Below are 7506 nucleotides of genomic sequence, written 5' to 3' on the forward strand. Positions count from 1 at the left end.
AAATTGGACGTACTTGATGCCACAATGCTATATCAAGAACAAATGAAAATTTAACACTTGATGGTTGTTGAATTCATAAGAATAAACAAGCAGTGACAAAGATTCGAGAACAAACCCCCTCATAGATATTATACATACTTAAGAGTTTTCTAGTATACTGATAGCTATCCATTCAATTTTACTTGCACTTACCTAAAATCATGTGCTCTAGAACCCTTTACTAGCTTCCGAGCACTCTCCCGTGATATTTAAGGATACTATAACAGACATGACCATATACATATGTTTGCAGTTCATCGTAGAGATACAAACTAATATGTAATGACTTCAAGTCTTGTTGCTTTTATTTTTCCTTGATCTAGAGAAAATCAATTTAACCAGAATGTCTGAAGAAAACTATCCACAAGAAATGAAATAATGTCATTTTGCTTGTATGCTTTAACTTTAGTGCGGGTGCATTTCCAGATTGATGCTAAAATTGTATTCAGAAAATTATCTATTAATATTAAGCTGGATTATGTGGCTAATTTTGGTGATTGAAATAAAATTATAACCACTAAGACCACATGTGAAGAATGAGTTATAAATAAGTAAAAATGTTTAGTATAAATAAGTGATAATTGCTTATTTTAACTTATTAGACTCTGCATGTTAATTATAATATTTAGATGCTATTTAAAATAATTTAGAGAGATTGCTAAGTTAATATGATTCTTAGTTAAGTACTGCTTAAGTACTAGGGACGTTTTTTTAATCTACAATTTGTAACCATTGATCCCTTATATAAATGAATTGAATATTTACATTATTTTCATTTATTTTTTATTTATGTGATAATATCAAGTTTTTATCTACTAGTGTTCATTTTTATATGATGTCCATGTATGATCTTCCTAAAGGTATAGAAAAAAGAATGAATTTCTTTCGAGTAGAATGTTTTGGGAAGAAGATACAACCATTAGAAGATATCACTTAATAAATTGCAAGGAGTGTCAACATAGGGATCTAGGGGGTTTAGGCGTAACCGATATATCTATTGTGAATACATTTTTGTTTTCTTAGTAGACGGTTTTCCAGATTAGAAAATGAAGAAGGGCTAGAAAAAATATCTGAGTGATGTCACATTATCTCAGTGTAAACTAAAGCATATTAATTCCCATTTCTGGTTTGGGCAAAGAACTAGATTTTGGGAAGATGAATGCCATGCAAATATTACTTTTGTTGTTAAATATCCCAAATTATATGATTTGTGTAATAATAGGAATGTTAGAGGGCTAGTTTTAGTTTCAGAACAAATCATTGGGGGGAGGGGGGATTGGCTATCCTATGGGAAAAGTTGGAAAATGATTATGCTTCTGTGGTGCTTAATTATGAGTTTGCTAGATATGTATGGACCTAATTGTGGATATTTAAAGTGAAGTCGATGTATAATGCTACCAACGATAGGCATGTGCAGTATCCTTTAAAATAATTTTGGTTTATTAAGGCCCCCATCAAAATAAAAGTCTTCTTATGGCTGATTAGTATGAAAATCATACAAACTCAGGATGTATTGTTACATAGAGGATGGAAGGGTAGTGCAACTTGTATATTTTGTAACTCTAGAGAGGGGATTGATCTTCTCTTCTTCTCATGTCTTGCGGCTACATATGTGTAGAATGTGATCAATTGTGCTTTTAATTTGCAAGAAACTCCTAGTGCGTTTCAAGATATACCGATTTGGCTTGGTAAGTCTCATGTTAGTAGTAGATGATTTATTGCTTGTGGTGTATCTGCTGTAGTGTAGTCAATGTGGAAGTACATAAACAATGCATGTTTTGATGGGATAATGCCATGAGACCCTACTAAAATTGTATGGTTGGTAGCATATTACATTTAACTATTGGTTTGGATTGTAGAGACAAAAAATTCAAAGCCTTTGCCGCAGCGAGACAAGCATGTTGGTCATGGCAACCCATGATTTCTTCGACCACAAGAACGGATGGGCGCTTGCCACTCCTAGACATGGAGGGCCCTAAAAACAAAGATATTTGATGGACACAACGACAGTTTGGAGCTGTTGCTTGAGTTCCTAGGCTCTGCTTATATGCGTGCCTTGCTGGTTGTTCGTAGGCCCTGCTTTTCTACATGTACCTTGATGGCTGTTACTCGGCGTTGCTTATATCTGTCGTGTGTGTGTCTGTGTGTGTGACAAATAACTGTCTCCTGGGTAGTTCAGTTGTTCTATTCATTGGTTGTTTTGCGGCTGGTGTTTCTTTAGGTTGGCAGGCTGATTTGTAGAGTTGGCCATGAATGCATTTCGGTGGAACTTGAAAAATTTGCGATTGCTTTATTAGTTTCATGAAAATGAAATTTGGAGCTTGAGTTCCTTTGATCTAAAAAAATACAGAGAGCAAGTCGTACACCATATTGAGTACGCACACATGCAATTGCTAATCATTGATCATAAAAAGAGGGCACTCAAGGCAATCAAAAGATCATCCATCATAGTCAGCCACCACAGGGATGTGCCTACGATGTCCTATATGTCTAGGACGCTCCTGCAACATCTTCCCAGAAAAGTCCAAACCGCTGGAGAGTGTCACGACAACCGACGTGGCCTTCCCTCTAATGGACCTACTGCCGATTCTAGTTATCCGTTTCCTATGTGTTCAAGTGTTCTATTAACGAGATTTAAACCCCTTTTGTGTTTTAGCATAAAGAGATTACAATTTTATCCCGTAGGGATTTAGGTATTGACCAGGCCATTTCCCTCCCAGCATTGAACCTTATCCCTTATCATCTCACTGGCCATCGTCTGACATTTCCGGTCTATCAAGGCGGTGGTGACATCAACTGCAAGACCGAGTTTGATTTGATTGGTTGTTATCCTATTTCACTCTTTTGTGTTCTTGGCATTGTTTCTCGCTAATACAGCAACAAATCAATTGGGTGCAAAGATGGGTATTTTTACCCACGGGTATTACCCGCACCCGGCCAGGTATGAGTATGGGAACAACATGAAACCGAGGGTGCAGGTAAGGGTTTGTGACGGAGTCCTGGACTAGGGGGTACTCACCATGTCGTCTCGTGGCCAGGAGGGTAGGCCGAGGACCCCGTGGTGGTTCATTAGCAGGCCACTTCGGGAAGCCCATGATACATACAAGGCTGATTCCACAAGACTTGGTGTACAAGAGAATGACTCCTCTCCACCGGCGTAGCCGACTAGGACTCCTCTTATTCTAGGCCTCGGGTACATTATATAAACCGAGGCTAGGCTAGTTGATAGATCATCTCATAAAAACTCATTCATACACGATCTCGAGGTAGATCAACCTGTACTCTATGCCCCATCTACTATCAATACAAACAAAGCATGACGTAGGGTTTTACCTCTTCGGGAGGGCCTGAATCTGGGTAAACATCGTGTCTCCTTGTGTCTTGTTACCATCATGCCACAACTATTCAAGCATGGCGTACCCTAGTTGCTAGCATGAATGTCCACTCGATTAATTTTTCGGAGTGCTTACAAGTGGATATCCATGGATCGTGCAATTCGCTGAGCCTGTAGTTGCACACGTGTATGCTTCGGCTTCATGTTACGTGTCAAAGTTTCCAGGGAAGGAAGAGTGTTGTGCGCAGAAATCCTTTCGGGGAGTTTTGTGCTTTTGGGCCGAAACCGAGGTTTGTCCTATGATGCCTATAAATCACTCTCGCTACCATTTGACTCGTGGCCCTGTAATAAGTACCCCCTCCGTAAAACACTCTTATATTAGTTTGCAGAGAGAGTACAAGAGTACGCCAAGAAATTGGACGTACTTGATGCAACAATGCTATAAACAAATGAAAATTTAACACTTGATGGTTGTTGAATTCATAAGAATAAACAAGCAGTGACAAAGATTCGAGAACAAACACTACTGCAGGATGCTGCTAACGCAACACTACGATCAGAGACCCTTCAACGAAACTGTGTGCAATGCCATAATCGCAAACGGTGGTGTAAAAAAACCGTCAAAAAAGGTGCAAAACGTTTGCGATGGAGGATGCATCAAACACGGTTCAGATTTTAGTTGTGTGTGCGATGCGGCGCATACGGTTCATCTCAATTAACTGTTTGCGATGAGGAGGAACAAAAGAAACGGGCAGCCAGATGAAGGTGTGTGCGATATACAACATACGGTTCACTCGGATGAGCTGTTTGTGATTAGGCAACACAAAAAAACGGGCAGCCAGATGAAGGTGTGTGCGATGTACAACATATGGTTCACTTGGATGAACTGTTTGTGATTAGGCAACACAAAAGAGACGGTCGGCCAGATCAAGGTGTGTGCGATATACAGCATGCGGTTCACTCGGCCTTGTCGTCAGTGTGTGACCTCTGTGGCAACCGTTCGCTCCCCACTAGCCTCTTCTTGTACCATGGCAACCGTCCACCGCCTCTTCACCTTTCCCTCTCGATTTGGAACTGCTGTCGCACGCTCTTCCTCCCTCCATTTTCCTACACCCTTCCTTCTACCACTGTTCGATCATCTTCTCCATGGAGGGAACAGGCCGGAAACGACCCCGTTATTCTTGCCCCGATCTAAAAGATGACGTGGTGGAGGAACTCATTGATCGGTGCGACGTCATCACCTCGGCTAGCATCGCAGGTTCGTTCAAGACCATTCTCGACTCAACTAATAACATCATTACAAGGAACCCAAGGGTCCAGGAGCGGTTTGATCTCCCCTATCTTCTTCGCCGTGACCCTGCTGACTGGCGCGGGGACGACGGAAGCCTCACCTTGTGCAAGTTGACGCCGCTTGATAATGATACGTGTGATGTTAAGATGCCACCGCTTGAGCGTAAGGCTTGGGCAGGCGCAAATGGAGATTGGGTTGTTTATATTGGGTACAACTGCGAGTGGGAACTTGTGAATGTGTACACTCGTCACCGGGTTCCACTTCCAAAAATCTCAGACTGCCCAGAGGTTGAGCACACCGGTATTCTACGTACGTTCAAATACGATCATGGTGACTGTCGTCTACGGAAGGTAGCAATTTGTCGAGTTCCCAACCGCTTGGAATTATACGAACTATGAAGTTGTTGCTATCTTCGACAAGCTTGTTGTCGTCCTTGCTTCCACGACTCGATGGATATTGCTCAAAAATCAACTTTTGTACACGAATGAGTACTGTGATGCAATTCAATACGAGGGTCTTGTGTTTGCTGCCACCACTCGTGGCACTGTTTTTGCATGGAATCCTTATGGTTTCGGTATGTTTGTCTTCCAGCGTAATTATAATTGTTTCATCCAGATGCATGCGGGTTAGCTAGCTAGTTTCCCTTTACTAATTAACCTTCTTGTGTTTCCAAGGTCCTGTGAACATTCCACCATCTATACTTGAAATTTTTTATAACCAAGGGGGAGATGACGACGGTGATGATCTTGAGCATGAGGACGAGTAGGACCCATATACTCAGTGGCGCCTGGCAACTTATTCCGATGGATCACCTCTTCTTGTCTGTATACAAGGCACTGCTGATGTTACTAAGGAAGCAGGTGTTGTCTCGCATGGTCGCACTCTTCGGACCTATTCCAACATCCATTGCAGGGTATTCGGGATGGATACTAGTATGCTAGCGCCAACACCTTCTCCCTGGTTCAGTATTGAAAGTCTTGGAGGAAACTCGCTCTTCCTTGGACAAAACTATCCAATGATGGTGAAAGGTGAACCAGCTGCTGTTGACACAACGTTACTACCATTTATGAGAAGCAACTGTATCTATACCTCGGACATTGCTATGGTTCCGTACCGTGGCTATCACAATATGCGTCCTGACATAGGCCACTTCAACCTGGATGATCAGTCCTGCGTTGGTCTCGAGATTGACAGTAGCTGCCCCTTCCCAGAGAATCACTTCTGGTTCAAAGCAAGCATTTCCAACACTGACGAGTGGTTGAGCTGAAGTTCATTTCATCGCTTTGTTATTTGTTGTGTGAGAAAAACTTTACTTTACTAGAATGTTTTGTTGGAAATGATCTATAATCTAACGTGTATCCTCGTTGTCGTTGTGGGTTGATGACTTGTTGTATGTAATCAATGGTACATTTGCATATGCGTCCATGAACTCACGCCTGCTTGTGGTGTCCATATGAATAGTTCTAGTGATTTTAGTTGCAAAAATGAGATAGTGCTAGTGATTTTAGCTGCATATTTTGACAAATCGCAGTGTTACAAGGTTGACAAATGGCAATGTTACTAGATAAACAAATGTCAATCTTTCTTGTTTGACAAATGGCAACATACCAAAAATGACAGATGCAAATCTTACCCAATTGTTTGTACGTGGTTGCACACGGGTCATGCAAAACAACCATTTGCGTTAAAGGGATGCACAAATCCTGCACTGCGAGGACAGACCTGATACGTCTCCAACGTATCTATAATTTTTGATTGTTCCATGCTATATTATATTCTGTTTTGGATGTTTAATGGGCTTTATTATACACTTTATATTATTTTGGGACTAACCTATTAACCGGAAGCCCAACCCGAATTGCTGTTTTTTGCCTATTTCAGTGTTTCGAAGGAAAAGAATATCAAACGGAGTCCAAATGGAATGAAACCTTCGGGAACGTGATTTTCGGAACAAACGTGATCCAGAGGACTTGGAGTGGACGTCAAGCAATCAACGAGGAGGCCACGAGGCAGGGGGTGCGCCTACCCCCTAGGCGCGCCCTCCACCCTCGTGGGCCCCTCGTAGCTCTCCTAACCAACCTCCTTCGCCTATATATACTCATATACCCTGGAAACATCAGATACGGAGCAAAAACCCTATTTCCACCGCTGCAACCTTCTGTACCCGTGAGATCCCATCTTGGGGCCTTTTCCGGCGCTCCGCCGAAGGGGGCATTGATCACGGAGGGCTTCTACATCAACACCATAGCCTCTCCGATGATGTGAGATTAGTTTACCTCAGACCTTCGCGTCCATAGTTATTAGCTAGATGGCTTCTTCTCTCTCTTTGGATCTCAATAGAAAGTTCTCCTCGTTTCTCTTGGAGATCTATTTGATGTAACTCTTCTTTTGCGGTGTGTTTGTCGAGATCCGATGAATTGTGGGTTTATGATCAAGATTATCTATGAACAACATTTGAATCTCCTCTGAATTCTTTTATGTATGATTGGTTATCTTTGCAAGTCTCTTCGAATTATCAGTTTGGTTTGGCCTACTAGATTGATCTTTCTTGCAATGGGAGAAGTTCTTAGCTTTGGGTTCAATCTTGTGGTGCTCGATCCCAGTGACAGTAGGGGAAATGACACGATTGTATTGTTGCCATCGAGGATAAAAAGATGGGGTTTATATCATATTGCATGAGTTTATCCCTCTACATCATGTCATCTTGCTTAAAGCGTTACTCCGTTCTTATGAACTTAATACTCTAGATGCATGTTGGATAGCGGTCGATGTGTGGAGTAATAGTAGATGCAGGCAGAATTCGGTCTACTTGTCACGGACGTGATGCCTATATACATGATCA

The sequence above is a fragment of the Aegilops tauschii genome, chromosome 1 (assembly GCF_002575655.3).
Source record: "Aegilops tauschii subsp. strangulata cultivar AL8/78 chromosome 1, Aet v6.0, whole genome shotgun sequence".
Classification (NCBI taxonomy): Eukaryota; Viridiplantae; Streptophyta; class Magnoliopsida; order Poales; family Poaceae; genus Aegilops; species Aegilops tauschii.